We start from the raw sequence: 14,444 nt of genomic DNA, 5'->3' as shown, positions 1-14,444 counted from the left end.
CTACATTTCGAGCCGCGATACATTATCAGATAACATGTACATAATCAGACACTATGTGCATGTAGTTGATGGCAAGGAAACACGTACTCCACGTGGAAAGCGTCTGCTATCGGAAGACGCCATCCCCATGATTCTCCCGAACCTGCCTGACGTCTTCCCATGACCACAACCAGCACATAGAGAAAAGCGACTCGCGGTTGACGTATGCCGCTGGTTATGTCGCGCGAAAATTTTTAATAAAGACTAAGTGTGAAGTTTGCAAGCAAACTTTGACAGTGCCAGCCAGTGAGGTGTGCTTAGAAGTCGCCGACTTCACGCGGCGCAGGGATAAGGGAGGGCTATTGTATCCACGTGGGGCACCGTCTGCTTTATTGAAGCACTTAAGAAATTCTTCACGAAATGCTTTAGCAAAAGCAAGCATGCACTCTGAAAGCATCCTGGATGTACTGAGTTTGGGAAAGGCCAAGTGCTCAAACCCGATTGGTTGCAGCGTCACACGCGGCTGAACTAACTTCAAGGAAGGAGGTCAGTTTCCGCTCCGCTGCACTTCTTCGTGAAACAAGAATGCAGAGAAGCGAGGCAACAAGGAGACAGCGAAACTCCGAAAGATGAGTAGGTAGGTGCGCCTAAGCTATATATGCCACATGGGAGGGGAGGGGGAGGAGACACGGTGGTTTGGGATGCTGCTTGACTTCAGCAAGCTGTTGTGCTATGTTTTTACTCATACTTTGTATTTTAAGGAAATGGCCTTGTAAAGGCGATCATGCAGGAATGCCGTAGACAAACCATTTCAGATTGCTTATCCATAATTACTGAACAAATTAGTCTCCGATCCTATCCGAGCGCTTGACAAGTTTACTTTCCTGCAGCCGCGTAATGTTCCACGGCAGTTTAACAATCAAACTCGATGCCCAATAAAAAAAAATGAGCTGGGCAAAAGATTGAACCAACGCCCATGGCCAGTTAAATGTAGATGGCCCGATCTCGGCCATCTGGGTCGGACCGAGCGTGGTTGTTGCACGAGGCCAGCCGCTCGCCGACCGCCGGAAGTCGGTCGGCAGACGACACCGCGCCGGCGTCATCCCCGGCGGTCAAATCATCGTGACCGTGTTCTGCCGAAGCACGGGCCGGCGAATTCCGCACGACCACAACAGCATGGCTTGCCCGCGGCAAGAGTTCTTTTGACGGCATTCATTTTTAGGGTTCCTTCTTTTTTCTTTTTTAAGTCACGTATACGGAGTGATTTTACTTATGCAAATTTTGAAGGCTTTTTGTCGCAGAGGCAAGGTTGTTCCGCTTCTTAAACAGGGCTACCTGAAGTGGTGGACATTACATTATTAATCGGTCGCAAATGTAGAAACATCTCATTAAAAAAAAATCGCGCTGGCTATATTTTTATTAAACCACTTTAGGACCCATGCTGTAATGGCGGGCTTAGAGCTAGTGAAGGTGCAGGACCTATTAAATCGGAACCAATTTGGTAACTAGCACCAATTTCGAAATATACCAAGTCAGAGTCAGCGAAATGAGTTAGGGTCCTAATTACTTCCAATGACCACTGCATACATTCGCAGTGCAACAAGAAAATAGCTATGACACCAATGCATCTTTTGCCGTATACTTCGACGTATATATTGAAACTGGTCGGTTCCAACTGAAGAGGCCCTGCACGCATGTTAAAGACTCTTTTCCACCATTGCAACATGTGCACTAAAGTTATTAATTAATAACATAGTTGGCACAATTTTGTCAATTAGCAGCTTATGACCAACGGAATTTTCCTTCTATGCCGCTACCCGAACGAAAACATTTTCCGAATCCTCAACCACGACTCGGACCTTACCCCCACCAGTGGCACACCTTCGATGGCCGCCCAATATGTTTTGGTTGCGGTGGTGCTGGTCACGTGGCGCGCCACTGTCGTCGTTCCACGCTTCCTCTTCAGAACATCTGGTGAGCGCCACCTTTCCCCGCTCCGTTTTCCTCTTCGCCTTCCAGCTTTCCTACCTCTTCCTTTTCCCCTGACCGCCCAACCACCTCTACCAGCCGCTCACCATCTCCCCATCATCGCTCGATTTCTCCGGTGCGGCGCCGTCCCGTGTCCACTCAGCAGGAAAACTGATGGCTGCAGTTCCCGAGGCACGAACTGCGCCCACGTCGCAATACCCAAGTCATCGTCCCTCTCCAGCCAACGTAATTGAAGTCTCTGTCGAAGGAATCGCCATCCTGGCCCTTGTAGATACAGGAGCCGCCGTATCAGTAATTTCCGCCGCACTCTGCCGCACACTACGAAAGGTTTTGACGCCTCTCTCCAACTTCTCCCTTCGAACCGCGAACGCTCAAAATATAACGCCTCTGGCTGCCTGTACTGCTCGCTTCTTCATTCAAGGTCTACTGTATACCGTCCTATTCGTCGTGCTGCCCTCGTGTTCCCATGACAATATATTATGCTGGGAGTTCCTTGCAAATAATAACGCCGTTATTGACTGTTGTCACGACGAACTCGAACTTTCTGCCCTTCCCGACCTTGAGACAATCGAAAACGGCCCTTCTAGTGTTAAACTGCTTGTGTCCGAAGACAATGCCGTGCCTCCACGCTCTTCCCTGCTTGTGTCTGTGTCGTGCGCCGCTATTTCTGATGGCATTGTTCTCTTTACGCCCTCTGAGGTGTTCATTCGCCGCCGATGTTCTCCGCTGCCCTTTGCTCTCATTACTCTTCGCAGTGGCGTCACGAAAATGGTCGTCGACAATCCCAAGGCCTTCCCTTTAACTTTATTTCATGGTGAATGCCTAGGCCTTATTCAACCGGTCGACACCTTTTGCATCTTTGATGCTCCTGCCGTTTCTACGTCTGCGGACCTTGGCGCACGTACTTGCGTCCCTGCGATTGATCAGTCACTATATCGACGCTTTCCACTGCTCCATCGACGATGGCACGTCATCTTCAGAACGAAGCCAGCTCATTGCTCTCCTGCAGAGGTTCAGCGCTTCTTTCGACAGCCATGCTTCCGGTTTGGGCCGCACATCGACCGTTTTTCACCAGTTAGATATCGGCAGTCATGCACCTTTACGGCAGCGCCCTTACCGAGTATCCGCCTCTGCGTGCAGTGTCATTGACAACCAAGTTGCTGACATGCTCAAGCGTGGCGTTGTGCAGCCTTCCAACAGTCTCTGGGCATCACCGGTCGTCCTCGTTAAGAAAAAGGATGGCTCTATTCGATGTCGACTACCGACGTCTGAACAAGATAACGCGCAAGGACGTTTACCCATTACCGCGCATCGACGACGCCCTCGACTGTTTGCAGGGAGCTGAGTTCCTTTCTTCGCTGGACTTACGTTCCGGATACTGGCAAGTCCCTTTGGCACCATCTGATCGACCTAAAACAGCATTTGTAACTGCGGACGGATCATACGGATTCATCATAATGCCTTTCGGCCTGTGTACCGCTCTAGCCACTTTCGAGAGAATGATGGATAATATTTTACGCGGCCTCAAACGGAACACATGTTTATGCTACCGGGATGACGTAGTTGTCTTTACCGCTGATTTCCGAACACATCTCAGCCGTCTCGAGCAAGTTCTGAAATGCCTTACTGACGCGGGACTTCAACTTAACTTAAAAAAATGTCGTTTCGGCGCCCGAAAGCTCACTATACTTGGCCATGTTGTATCGCGAGACGGCGCCCTTCCGGATCCAGCCATGCTCCGCGCTGTCACCGACTTTCCGCCACCAAAGATGTTAAAGGAACTTCAATGTTTCCAAGGTTTATGCTCATACTTCCGATGTTTCATTCGAAATTTCGCTTCCATAAGTGCACCCCTGACAGCCCTTTCTAAGTGGCGACAAAGAACTTTCCGCTTGGTCGCCCGCCTGTGATGACGCCTTCACGAAATTACGCCACCCGCTAACCTCGACACCTATCCTCCGCCACTTCGATCCTGCAGCCCCCACAGAGGTCCACACCGATGCCAGCGGCGTCGGACTTGGCGCCGTACTCACGCAACGAAAAGCGGGGTTTGGTGAATATGTCGTTGCCTACGCGAGCCGAACTCGGACAAAGGCCGAGGCTAATTACTTTGTTACAGAGAGAGAGTGTTTAGCCATATTTGGGCCCTTGGAAAATTCCGTCCTTATTTGTATGGTCACCCTTTCGATGTCGTCACTGACCATCACGCCCTTTGTTGGCTGTCTACTCTTAAGGACCCATCTGGCCGACTTGTTCGCTGGGCCCTTAAGCTACAGGAGTACGACATCCGCGTTCTCTACCGTTCCGGCCGCAAACACACGGACACTGACGCCATTTCTCATTCGCCTTTATCGAATCATTTCATCGTTCACTTTCCCGGACCCCTCCTAATTTTTTCTACAATCATACCTTTTTTCTTCATCGGTTTCCTTTCCCTCTTCTCTTTCCCTGTTCCCACTCTATATCCCTCACACCTTGCCCTTCGCCTTTTGCTTTATAGTGTCCTTGGTTATGCCAACTAAGGTGGAGCTTGTCTCCGGGGACACTATAGACGGAATGGCCGCTTTCTTGATTTGGCCCTTTAGCTTCTCCTCCATTCCCTATCGGTGCCCTAGCTACACCTACTGAACCTGCTTGCCATCATTTTCAGCTCTTTTGCAGATCTTCAGTCGAGCTGCAGACCAGTAGAGTACACTATCCTACTGATACCTGATGTAAAGTCACCCCTACCGGAGCCCTCCGGTCATGTCAATACGTCTCCAGGCCTGTGCAGTCTGGTCTACCGGAAGCTCTGCTCCACTCGTCCGGAATCCTGCTGGACCTGCAGGCCTTCTCTGACCCTGCCCTCTTCTGCCGTCCTAATTCTTCTTTATTTTCCTTTTTTTTCCTCCTAGGTGGGATAGGTGGGCTGTGCTCTTGGGCAGCCCCGAACTCAACGACCAAACCCTGGCCGTCCAGAGTGCCCGCGATCCGGCCGTCAAGCTAGCCGGGTGGCGCGGGGTCTCCCCTGCGTCTTCTCTGGACCTATTAAAGTTATTTCACTCAATCACTTACTTCGAGAATGTGTGAGGACGAGGCAAGCTTCTCGAACCTGAGGGCGTGGCGTTGGTCACTCACCCGATTGAGAGAAAGAGCCCCTCGGTTGACAGCGAACGAGCGTTGACCGGTGCAGCCGCTTTATCGGCGACGGCAGCGAGGCTACATTGCAGGCAACAGACAGTGAAACGGTACCGGGTCAATATCGGTGCGAGTCCTCCAATGTGAAGCACTGATCGCACTGTTGTTGGCCAACCTCGGCAACGATCGAGTTGCTCGAGGCGACGCTCAGTTTCGAGTTCCCCAGGAACCAGTGCAGGCGAAGTGAGGCGCCACCCTTGACGACGAGTTTCCAGTGGTTGTCGCGCACTCGGCGGAACGCGGGTTCCTATCGTCTCAGAGATGCCCGATACGACGCGCTAATCGCGCGCTGCAGCAGCCTTCGTCCCCAGCAGAGCCCGTGCCATGGACGCAGGCAGGTCAAGGCTCGCACCAGCAAGCTCTGTTGCCGACAAGGTTGTGAAGCAGGCGACGTGTTTCTCACATTGAACTGAAGCCACCGGAAATGCGCGCACAATGGAAATTTAACGCATGTCATCTTCAGCATGACGGCTGTCGGCGAGTGAATAACGGTTATGTGGCACTCAGCTCTGACGCAGCGTTCTCCAAGAGTCCATCGGCCTGTCGCGTGGCGAGGCAATATTGTCACGTGGTAGTGACGTTAAAGAACATAGTAGCAGTACTGTGAAAGACAAAAGTAGCTTTTATTGGGCGAACCTGTGCCCACAAAACAGGCTACACTTAAAGCACAACGATAGCGGCGAACACAGTCGGCGATCGTCGAAAATCTAATCAGCGGGTCAAGCGCGTCGGCTTTTATAGAGCAGTCGTCGAATGTTCCAGACTAATCGTTCGGACCCGCGTGCCTTCCACAAAGTTCTACACCATTCGCGTCACGCGATGAGATCAGATAACATAAGATTCGGCGACAACAGACAGCGGATAGAAGCATCGATAACTTTCCAGAAACTTCGGATACACGCAGGCGCGTCCCACGCTGTGCGATTACATTTGTTACGCGGGGAAACGTGGTTGCCCGATACAGATAAGTACACGTGTCAATACCCCCCTCTTAAAAAGCATCGTCCCGATGCTATAAATATAAGAGAGTGAAACACAAAAGGACACCTATTAAACATAAGTAACAAAACAATGAAAAGAAACAAAGTCCAAAGGTCAGTTACGCGAAGCCCCAAAGTTCATTAACGCTGGTAGTACGGCTTGAGTCGCACAACGTGGATTATTTCAGGTCGTGACCGGCGCCGCTGTGATAGCGAAATGCCGTCTGGCACGACCTCATAGTCCAGTGCGCCAATACGTCGGATAACCTTGTAGGGTCCGAAATAGCGTCGCAGTAGCTTCTCACTTAGTCCTCGTCGGCGTATCGGGGTCCATACCCAAACACGGTCGCCGGGTTGGTACTCGACGAAGCGTCGTCGCAGGTTGTACTGTCGGCTGTCGGTACGCTGCTGGTTCTTGATCCGTAAGCGGGCGAGCTGTCGAGCTTCTTCGGCGCGCTGGAGATAGGAAGCGACGTCAAGATTTTCCTCGTCAGTGACGTGCGGCAGCATAGCGTCCAGCGTCGTCGTCGGGTTCCTGCCGTAAACCAGCTTAAATGGCGTGATCTGTGTTGTTTCTTGTACCGCCGTGTTATAAGCGAATGTTACGTACGGCAGGACCGCATCCCACGTCTTGTGCTCGACGTCGACGTACATTGCTAGCATGTCGGCGAGGGTCTTGTTCAGGCGCTCCGTGAGACCATTCGTCTGCGGATGGTAGGCAGTTGTCCTCCTGTGACTTGTCTGGCTGTATCGCAGAATGGCTTGCGTGAGCTCTGCTGTAAAAGCCGTTCCTCTGTCGGTGATGAGGACTTCTGGAGCACCATGTCGCAGCAGGATGTTCTCGACGAAAAATTTCGCCACTTCGGCTGCGCTGCCTTTCCGTAGAGCTTTAGTTTCAGCGAAGCGGGTGAGATAGTCCGTCGCTACTACGATCCACTTATTTCCGGAAGTTGATGTCGGAAACGGTCCCAACAAGTCCATCCCGATCTGCTGAAAAGGTCGGTGAGGAGGCTTGATCGGCTGTAGTAATCCTGCTGGCCTTGTCGGTGGTGTCTTGCGTCGCTGACAGTCTCGGCATGTCTTGACGTAACGGGCGACATCGGCGGTTAGGTGCGGCCAGTAATACTTTTCTTGTATCCTCGATAGCGTTCGGGAGAAACCGAGGTGCCCAGCGGTCGGATCGTCATGTAGGGCTTGCAGTACTTCTGGACGCAGCGCCGACGGAACAACAAGAAGGTAGTTGGCGCGGACTGGTGAGAAGTTCTTCTTCACGAGTAGGTTGTTTTGAAGCGTGAACGAAGATAATCCACGCTTAAATGCCCTAGGGACAACGTCGGTGTGCCCTTCCAAATACTCGACTAGGGCTTTTAGCTCCGGGTCCCCTCGTTGTTGTTCGGCGAAATCTTCCGTGCTTATTATGCCAAGGAAGACGTCGTCATCCTCGTCATCTTGCGGCGGCGGGTCAATGGGGGCGCGTGATAGGCAATCGGCATCTGAGTGTTTTCGTCCGGACTTGTATGTTACAGTGATGTCATATTCTTGTAGTCGGAGGCTCCACCGTGCCAGCCGTCCTGAAGGGTCATTTAAGTTAGCTAGCCAACACAACGCGTGATGGTCGCTGACCACTTTGAATGGCCTGCCATATAGGTAAGGGCGAAATTTCGCTGTAGCCCAAACGATGGCGAGGCATTCCTTTTCGGTTGTAGAATAATTGCCTTCCGCTTTTGACAACGATCGGCTAGCGTAAGCTATCACGTGTTCATGTCCATCTTTTCTCTGGACTAGGACGGCACCGAGGCCTAGGCTACTGGCGTCAGTGTGAATTTCGGTATCGGCGTGCTCGTCGAAGTGCGCAAGTACGGGCGGCGACTGCATGCGTCGTTTGAGTTCTTGAAATGCGTCGGCCTGCGGCGTTTCCCACTTGAACTCGACATCACATTTGGTTAGATGGGTTAGCGGCTCCGCGATGCGTGAAAAGTCCTTGACAAAGCGCCTGTAGTAGGCACACATGCCAAGGAATCTACGCACGGCCTTCTTGTCGATGGGCTGCGGGAACTTTGCGATGGCAGCTGTCTTCTGCGGGTCGGGGCGGACTCCAGATTTGCTGATGACGTGGCCTAAAAATAGAAGCTCCTGGTAAGCGAAGTGGCACTTTTCCGGCTTCAGAGTAAGTCCTGATGACATGATGGCCTCTAGTACTGTTGCAAGCCGCCTAAGGTGATCGTCGAAATTGCCGGCGAAGACAACGACGTCATCCAAGTAAACGAGACAGGTCTGCCACTTCAATCCTGCTAAAACCGTGTCCATCACCCGTTGGAACGTTGCGGGCGCCGAGCACAGTCCAAATGGCATAACCTTGAACTCGTAGAGGCCGTCCGGGGTGATGAAGGCGGTCTTTTCGCGATCTCTTTCGTCGACTTCTATTTGCCAATAGCCAGACTTGAGGTCCATCGACGAGAAGTATTTAGCGTTGCAGAGCCGATCCAATGCGTCGTCTATCCGTGGGAGGGGGTATACGTCCTTCTTCGTGATCTTGTTCAGACGACGATAATCGACGCAGAAACGTAGGGTTCCGTCCTTTTTCTTCACCAGGACAACAGGGGACGCCCACGGACTTTTCGACGGCTGGATGATGTCGTCGCGCAGCATTTCGTCGACTTGTTCTCTTATAGCTTCACGTTCTCGCGGCGAAACTCGGTAAGGGCTCTGGCGGAGTGGTCGAGTGCACTCCTCGGTGATTATGCGATGCTTGGCGACTGGTGTTTGTCGAATCCTCGATGATGTCGAAAAGCAGGCTTTGTATCGTCGGAGCAGACTTCTGAGCTGTTGCTGCTTGCCCATGGGGAGACTTGGATTAATGTCGTAGTTTGGTTCGGGAATCATGGTCGTCGGGGCAGATGCGGCGGAATCCGAGAGGACAAACGCATTACTGGTTTCCAGAATTTCCTCAATGTACCCGATCGTCGTGCCCTTGTTGATGTGCTTGAACTCCTGGCTGAAGTTTGTCAGCAACACTTCAGTTTTCCCTCCATGCAGTCGAGCGATCCCTCTTGCGACGCAAATTTCACGGTCTAGCAATAGACGTTGGTCGCCTTCGATGACGCCTTCTACGTCAGCGGGTGTTTCTGTGCCGACCGAAATAACAATGCTGGAGCGAGGCGGGATGCTCACTTGATCTTCGAGCACACTCAAGGCGTGGCGACTACGAGGGCTCTCCGGCGGTGTCGCTCTATCTTCCGACAGCGTTATAGACTTCGACTTCAGGTCGATGATTGCGCCGTGTTGGTTCAGGAAGTCCATACCGAGAATGACGTCTCGTGAACACTGTTGGAGGATAACGAAGGTGGCAGGGTAAGTCCGGTCATGAATGGTAATTCTTGCCGTGCAGATTCCAGTCGGCGTAATGAGGTGTCCTCCAGCGGTCCGAATTTGGGGGCCCTCCCATGCAGTCTTAACCTTCCTCAACTGGGCGGCGATGTGTCCACTCATTACGGAGTAATCGGCCCCTGTGTCGACTAAGGCAGTGACTGCGTGGCCGTCGAGAAGTACGTCGAGGTCGGTGGTTCTTCGTCTGGCGTTGCAGTTGGGTCTTGGCGTCGGATCACGGCTGCGTCGTGTTAAACTGAAGCTGGAACGTCGCGTCGTCACGTAGTCATTTGTCGGTGTAGTCTTGGCTTTCTGACTTCGTCGGGACGGCGGCGTGTCATTATTACGTCGTGGAGATGGTCTCTTCGGCGTCTCCGTCGGCGTCGGAGGATATTCGTCAGTTCGACGAACAGCAACCGCACCTCCATCGGTTGCTGCTTTTAGTTTTCCGGATATGGGCTCGCAGACCGGCCCCGGGCTGGGCCAGTGTATGGTCGGCGCTGCGGCGACAGGTAACGGCCTGGTGACGGCGAACGGGACGGTCGTCGAGGGCTCCACTGAGTGGCGGCGAGGTAGTCGGCGATATCGCGAGGTCGTTCGCCAATCTGTGGTCGCGGCGCGTTCACGGCGAACCCTCGGAGTCCCATCTCCCGGTACGGGCATCGGCGGTAGATGTGCCCGGCTTCTCCGCAGTGATAGCAAAGCGGGCGATGGTCAGGGGCGCGCCAAACGTCAGTCTTCCTTGGAATGCCGCGTGGGGTGACGGGTTGGCGTGCTGGCGGCGGGGTTGGTGGTGGACGACGGAACTGTGTCGTCACTGGGCCCTGCCGTGGGCGCGGAGGGGGAACGTGACGGCGGGCTACAGCGGCGTATGTCATGGCTTGCGGCTGAGGCTGCGGCGATTCAGGGGCTACTCCGAGTTGTTGTTGGAGCTCCTCACGTACGGCGTCGGCAATCGAAGCCACTTGAGTCTGCGGTGACGGGAACAGCTTTTGTAGTTCCTCCCGCACGACCGCTCGGATAGTCTCGCGCAGGTCGTCGGTGGCCAGTGACTGAATTCCTGTGTAGTTGGTAGAGTTCGTGCGGCGGTTGAATTGCCGGTTCCGCATTTCGAGTGTCTTCTCGATGCTGGTGGCCTCGTGAAGAAACTCTTCTACGGTCTTCGGTGGACTTCGTATCATTGCGCCGAAAAGTTCTTCCTTCACGCCACGCATGAGAAGGCGGACTTTCTTCTCTTCGGGCATATCCGGGTCGGCGTGACGGAACAGGCGGTTCATTTCTTCCGTGAATATGGCGACGTTCTCGTTAGGTAGCTGCACTCGGGCGTCCAGCATAGCTTCGGCCCTTTCCTTGCGCACGACGCTTGAAAAGGTGCGCAGGAAGCCGGTACGGAACAGGTCCCATGTTGTCAATGTCGACTCCCTGTTCTCGAACCACGTTCTGGCGGCGTCTTCTAGGGCGAAGTATACATGCCGCAACTTGTCGTCGGAGTCCCAGTTGTTGAAAGTCGCGATTCGCTCGTACGTCTCCAGCCAGGATTCCGGGTCTTCAGTTGCTGCTCCATGGAAGGTCGGTGGGTCCCGAGGTTGTTGCAGGACAACGGGGGTCGCTGGGGCAGCCATTGGGGTTGTGTTGGCCACGATCTTCTTGGTCTTCTCAGGTAGAAGTCCGTGTTCCGGGGGCAGCTGTTGTAGACGACGGCTTACTCGATGGTCCGTGACTACGTTGGTGCTCTCTTTACGGTCCGGGCTTGGATCACGGCTTGTCGGGGGCGTCCGGTACATGGACCAAAAGCACCTCCACCAGATGTCACGTGGTAGTGACGTTAAAGAACATAGTAGCAGTACTGTGAAAGACAAAAGTAGCTTTTATTGGGCGAACCTGTGCCCACAAAACAGGCTACACTTAAAGCACAACGATAGCGGCGAACACAGTCGGCGATCGTCGAAAATCTGATCAGCGGGTCAAGCGCGTCGGCTTTTAGAGAGGAGTCGTCGAATGTTCCAGACTAATCGTTCGGACCCGCGTGCCTTCCACAAAGTTCTACACCATTCGCGTCACGCGATGAGATCAGATAACATAAGGTTCGGCGACAACAGACAGCGGATAGAAGCATCGATAACTTTCCAGAAACTTCGGATACACGCAGGCGCGTCCCACGCTGTGCGATTACATTTGTTACGCGGGGAAACGTGGTTGCCCGATACAGATAAGTACACGTGTCAATATGAACACGTCCCGTACGGTGCACGGCACGTATAAAGCGTCTCATGGTCTCGTATAGGCGGAAACCACATGCAACGGATTCCCGCATTATTTTCGGCGTCGGAGAGTTTATTTTAGGTGCGCAGCGAACGCGTTTTAACCGAGGGCGACGTGTCACTGACTGAAACTCATAATAAAAGCTAAGCCTGTCTAGGAGCTGAAACTTCATGTAGAACTTTATTCACTATAGGCTTTTAAGTCCTCACTTGTGCTTTTAACTTGTCGGCGCGTGTTTCAGCGCCGATAAGTTAAACGCGCAAGTGAGGACTTAAATGCCTTTAGTGAATGAAGTTCCACATGCAGTTTGAGCTCTTGACAGCGATTGAATATCGCACCGCACTCGATAGGGAGGAAACTCGTGATTCTCGTACAATGCCCGAGCTCACGACGGCCAGCTCCGACTAATGAAGGAGCACAGCAGAAACAGTCATCAACCTCAGCAACCAAATCCAGTTGGCAAAACGACATTCATTGCACATTGTATTCAGGGAATAGGACTTCTTCTCAACACAAACCACAGAGAAATTGCACATAACTGAAACTAAATATCACTGATGATAACAAAGGTGTGTAGCAAGATTATCAAGGCACAATTCAGAGCGGTCGACACATTACTTAAATGATATTGCGCGACAAAAACGACACAGTTTGAGCACCTTCATTCGCATTAGCGGTCGATACATTAGCATTAGCATTTAGCATTAGCGGTCGACACGGCTTTAGCACCTTCATTCGCTCCCGCATTTCGTCCCGTTTCGCTTTCTGAGACTTGACGTAGAAGGGGAGCCTAGTGAGCCCATAGAAGTTTGTGATTCTATGCGTAAGTGCTGTTTTATGTTCAGGGCAGCCAACGAGGTTCAACTTGGTAAACTGGAGAAAAGATGCCAGATCCATAAAGCTGTCGCTTCTTAATTGCTTCACATTGAAGCAGGGGGTGAAAATGTTTTCCAATGATGCCACCAGTGCATCCAGCTGATCTGGCGGATGTCAACAGCAGTGGTGAGCGCTGCTTTCTTAGAGAGGTGGGATGGAGCATTTGGGTAAATTGTTGGCACGGCGTCAATTGTAAGCACGGGTTCATCACGGGGAATCTTGACTGCTTCGCCGTTGACCACGTGCGTGAAGTACCGCAAAATCGTGAAAGTGTGTTTCGTGAAAGTGTAGCTGACAGAGGGGTGATTTCTCGTCGAGAAATTTGTCAGCCCGGGTGACAGCACGCCGCCACGTTTCAAAACGTTCGGGGTCCTTTGGCGCAGAAAACAAAGTGACATGCTTCCTGCCTTTCTTGAGGATACGTAACCGGGCGTGCGGTCAGGTGCAACACAGTGTGTTTGCTTCGCTTTCTTTACGCGAGGAACCGTCTAGCTGGAACAGGACACGGAACTCAAGCCTACATTCTAACGAGCAATCTTTCACCACGAAGAAAACACCGCGACAATCACGTGCGCGCAACCTCGAACCGAGAAGACGACAATCACACGTGCTCGTGCACAGATTACACTATAGCACAGAGAGCGAGTGAAAGACGCGGAGAGATCAGGAGAGCCATCGCAATGCTGACCGCAGCGCCACCACGGCCATTATGGAGGCGGTGGTGGCGCGAACGAGCGCGCTTTTGCCCGAATATACGGGCGTTGGCGGCCCCTCTACCTCCAGCCACCATAGAGGAGCTCAGCTGCAAACGAGCGTATTTATACAGGATGCGTTTCGGCAGTGCGGCGTGTCGCTACCCTGCTTGAGTGCTAATCGCATTAATGTAGACGTACATCGTGACATGGGTTCTGCCGTAATTTTTACAGCGCAATATTCTTTTTAAATATTAATTTGCAATGTCGCAAAGCCGCTTGAAGCCAGAAGGACTATGTTCAGCTAAATCCTTGAACTAACCATCATTCCCACGCTGACTGAACCACCATACTTGCACTTCCGGTAGATTTCAGCGCCATAGTACCCTCTATATTCGAACACGACTTAAGTACAGCATAGAGAAAGAAGAAACGAGTACAGTGAACTAGCTTAAGTCTGCAGTGAAGCCCCGCCCACGCTGTCATAACCACCAGCCTCTGTTCGCGAGGTGGCAAATAGTTCGTATTTCAAACTTTCCCTGTAACCTAAATAAGGCGCTAATCACAAAAATAAATTACAAGCGCGTAATTTTATGCGTTTTCACTCGTCTATTATAGTGGAATGGCGGAAGCTTAATTCTTAATTAAATAGAAATAAAATGCTTGCTCACTGCTACTATTTACTGTCAAGTTTCACTTCAGTTGGCATTGAAGCTTCAATTGTAAAACGGCCTGAATTGTACCGCGGACTTTTCATGACTGAAATGCTGACTCCATACACGTCGTCCATGCCTGTTGCAAACCTCATCGCTTCCCCCGATGAAAAGGCTCATCAAAAACAGAAGACGCGCCGGACATAGGCGGCGACTCGGGCCCCGGAGACCCGGGGGCTCTCCGGGGCCCGAGCTCCATCCGGAGTAGTCCGGAGGGGTGGGGAGGACCGCCCCCCCCCCCCGGATAATGCTGAAGCCTCTACCCCCCCCCCCCCCACACACACACACGGAGAGAGTGCCATTACCAGAGCTTTCCCACCCAGATCATTTGAGGTTTCTTCTGACTTTCCTCGACCTTTTCACTTGAAATTTTCCTGGGGCAAGCATAGCTTACCGCATCATTGTTGGCG

The sequence above is a fragment of the Dermacentor andersoni genome, chromosome 6 (genome assembly GCF_023375885.2).
Source record: "Dermacentor andersoni chromosome 6, qqDerAnde1_hic_scaffold, whole genome shotgun sequence".
Classification (NCBI taxonomy): Eukaryota; Metazoa; Arthropoda; class Arachnida; order Ixodida; family Ixodidae; genus Dermacentor; species Dermacentor andersoni.
Note: the sequence above shows the minus strand (reverse complement) of the source record.